The sequence below is a fragment of the Carcharodon carcharias genome, chromosome 6 (genome assembly GCF_017639515.1).
Source record: "Carcharodon carcharias isolate sCarCar2 chromosome 6, sCarCar2.pri, whole genome shotgun sequence".
Lineage (NCBI taxonomy): Eukaryota > Metazoa > Chordata > Chondrichthyes > Lamniformes > Lamnidae > Carcharodon > Carcharodon carcharias.
Window position 1 is genome coordinate 185,315,918 of NC_054472.1, and position 3,700 is coordinate 185,319,617.

The 3,700-nt window shown below is 43.0% G+C and overlaps 1 pseudogene; it reads left to right on the plus strand.

The window, feature by feature from the left end:
• The first annotated feature begins 1,052 nt into the window (after positions 1 to 1,052).
• Positions 1,053 to 1,269, plus strand: LOC121279457 (annotated as a pseudogene).
• Positions 1,270 to 3,700: the final 2,431 nt, after the last annotated feature.

Consider the following 3,700-nt stretch of genomic DNA (forward strand, 5'->3'; position numbering starts at 1 on the left):
GTGAGTTGCTGCAGTGCATCTTGCAGATGGTACACACTGCTGCTACCATGCGTTGTTGGTGATGGAGGGAGTGAATGTTTAAGGTGGTGGATAAGGTGCTGATCTAATGGACTGCTTTGTTCTGGATAGTTGCTTAAGTGTTGTTGTTCCTAATTGTTCTGAATGAAATCCTAACCATTTTTGCCATGGAAATATGATTGTGTCCTTTGGGCCTCTGTGTGATGTTCGCTATCAATGAAGTAAGCTAAATCTTAATAGGAAAAACCAACCTGACTATTGTCCTTATTACAGCAATGAATATAGTCCAAAAAATGCTTCATTGTCCTAATGCACTTTTGAAAGTCCATAGTTTGTGAAAGGCAATCTTTTCTTTTCTGTTTACTGCACAGGGCAGATGGCAAGGATTGAATGTGGTTCCAATAGATCTGTCACTCAATTCTGTCGCTGCTGCTGACTGACACCCTCCTCTTCTCTTCCCATCTATGATTCTCAGCTACAGGGGATCCAGCTGCTCTGTTCTCTTCAAGTCTCTTCAAGGCTTTCACAACAGACTAGTAAGCAAAATGGAATAAAAGGAAAGATGGATACAAAATTGGTAAGCAGCATGTTTTTTTAAATTCATTGGATGTGAACATCACTGGCTAGGCCAGCATTTATCAGAGGGCATTTTTAAGAGCCACCCACTTTTGTTGTGGATCAGGAGTCATATGTAGGTTAGTACATTAGTAAACCAAATGGGTTTTCACAACGATGGTTTCATGGTCATCATTAGGCCTTTAACTCCAAATATTTATTGAATCCAAATTCCACCATCAGCCGTGGTGGGCTTCAAACCCAAGTCCCCAGAGCATTACCTTGGATCTCTGGAATACCAGTCCAGTGACAATGCTACTATACCACTGCCTCCCTCATGGTTAATGGGTGTTTTTCAGGTTGACCCAGGGGTCAGTGTTGGGACCCTTGCTCTTCCTGATATATATTAATGGACTAGACCTTGCTGTACAACCAATGCTAGTGGTTGGAGACTTGTTTGGGACAGTTTTTAAAGAAAGCACATGCTCCTTAGATCCACCTTTGGGATGAATCTGTTCTGCCTTGCTGGTAGATCTCTGCACCCTTGTGTTGGGTTCTCCAGGTGACATTCATCAACTTGTGGTTGTACAGTCAAAGGTACTTGAGTCATTGGCATGTAGCCCCTCAGTTCTGATGTGAACAACTTGTTATTCCAGGCTGTTGCTGCCGTCAGAACTTTGCTGCTGTGTGGACATGTTTATCAAAACCCATCTGGTTTAAATATTGCAATGAATTTCAAAATTTGTGGATGACATGAAGCTTGGAAACAATGTGACCTGTGAGGTGGATAGTATAGACCTATGAAAGGACATAGGCAATTTGGTGGAATGGGTGGACAGGTGTCAGATGAAGGTCCCTGTGGAGAAATATGGGGTGATTCATTTTGGTAGGAAGAACATGGAAAACAAAGTAAAATAAAGAGTAAATCTCTAAAGGGGGTGCAGGAGTAGAGAGACCTAGGTGTATATGTCATAAATCATTGAAGGTGGCAGGACAGGTTGAAAGAGCAGTTAGTAAAACGTACAGTGACCTGGGCTTTATTATTGGGGCATAGAATAGAAGAGCAAGAACTTATGTTGAACTTGTACAAGACACTATTTAGGCCTCAGATGGAGTATTGTGTCCAGATCTGGGTGCCGCACTTTAGGAAGGATGTGAAGGCATTGGAGAGAGTGCAGAACAGATTCATGAGATTGGTTCTAGGGAGAAGGAACTTCAGTTATGAAGATAAATTGGAGAAGTTAGGACTGCTTACCTTGGAGAAAAGAAGGCAGAGTGGAAATCTGTAGTGGTGTTCAAAATAATAAGAGGTTTAGACAGAGTAGATAGGCAGAAACAGTTCCCACTCATGAAAGGATTGAGAATGAGAAGGCACAGGTTTAAGGTAATTGGCAAAAGTGATATGAGGAAAATCTTTTTCACACAGTGAGTGGTTAGGATCTGGAATTCACTGCATGAGAGTGTGGTGGAGGCAGGTTCAATGGAAGCATTCCAAAAGAGAATTAGACTGTTATCTGAAAATGAAGCATGTGCAGGTTTATGAGGGTGAAGTCGAGAAAATGGCGCTAAGTGAATTGCTCATTCGGAGAGCTGGTACAGAAACGATGGGCTGAATGGCCTCCTTCTGCGCTGTAACAATTCTGTACCAATCCCGCAATTCAATCTCCTACCTCTTCTGAAGATTGAAGTTGTAGATGAGACTCAACAGGCCACCTCACATGAGCAAGCCAATAGTTCAAGGCCTAACACCCACCTAAGTCGACGTCTGAACTTTCTCTCCTGTATGCTCTGTAGATGGTTTGACTGAAATGTGGATGTAAGCCTCGCTGTAGCTTTTCACTGCCCCAGTCATAGTCCTTCTCAATGGTGTCAGTATCCATGATATTGTTGGATAGTCTTGCAGTCCAAGAAGAATGCAGCCCTTCCCTGTAAAACTAGGAGAGCTACTAGACTGCCAAAGGTTGAAAGCGTCATGGCAGCTACAGTGTCATTCAGAAAATAATACTTGTAGTCATATGCTACATAGTTACAGAGTGTTTACAGGACAGAAACAGGCCACTCAACACCCCCCCCCCCCCTCTACTTCATCTCACCTTATCTGGAACATCCTCCCGTCCCTTTCCCTCTTTTTTGTTCATTCACGGGATGTGAACATCAGTGTCGATGCCAGTCTATTACCCATCCCTAATTACGTTAATGAGTGCCTTGATGTGTCATTTCAGAAATCAGAGAAATGGGAGCAGGAGCACACCACAGGGCCCATCGAACCTGCTCCACCATTCAACACAATCATAGCTGTTCCTCAGCCTCGACTCCATTTTTGCACCTGCTCCCCATTTTCCTTTGATTCCCTGAGACGCCAAAAATCTGTTCATCCCAGTCTTTAAGTGTTTCAACGATGGGGCACCCGCAACCTTCTGAGGTGGAGAATTCCAAATACTCACAATCCTTTTGAGCGAAGCAGTTTCTCCTCAGCTCAGTTGTAAATGATTGGCGCCTTCTCCTGAGACTGTGCTCCCATGTTCTTGACTAGCTGAAACAATTTCTCCATGGTTACCCTATCAAGCCCCTTCAGAAGTTTGTATGTTTAACCATGTTGCTGTGGATCAAGACGTTTCTCCTAAGTGATTATCTTATATTTTTGGCCTCTAGTTCTGGTCTTCCCCCCCAAGTGGAAACATCTCTCTATCTGTACCCGATCAAACCTTTTTGTAATTTTAAAGACCTCTATTAGTTCACCCTTCTCCTTCCTAGAGACAAGAGCTCCAATGTGTTCAATCTTTTCTTATAGATAAGTGGATACTGATGGAGTTTAATCCCTTTTGCTTCATTAAATGAGCTGAGTTAACAAGGGGCTTTGTATATATGCGGTAACTTGATCGTCAGATGAAAGTTAGCAGCCCACTTGCAACAACAACAACTTGCAATTTATATAGTACCTTTCATGTGGTTAAATGCTCCAAGTCACTTCACAGCAGAGCTATCAAACAAAATTTGACACTGAGCCACATAAGGAGTCATTAGCGCAGGCAACAAAGCCCCCTCAAAGAGGTAGGGTTTATGGAGGGTCTTAAAGGAGGAGAGAGAGGTTGAGCAGCAGAGATGTTTAAGGAGGGAATTCCAAAGT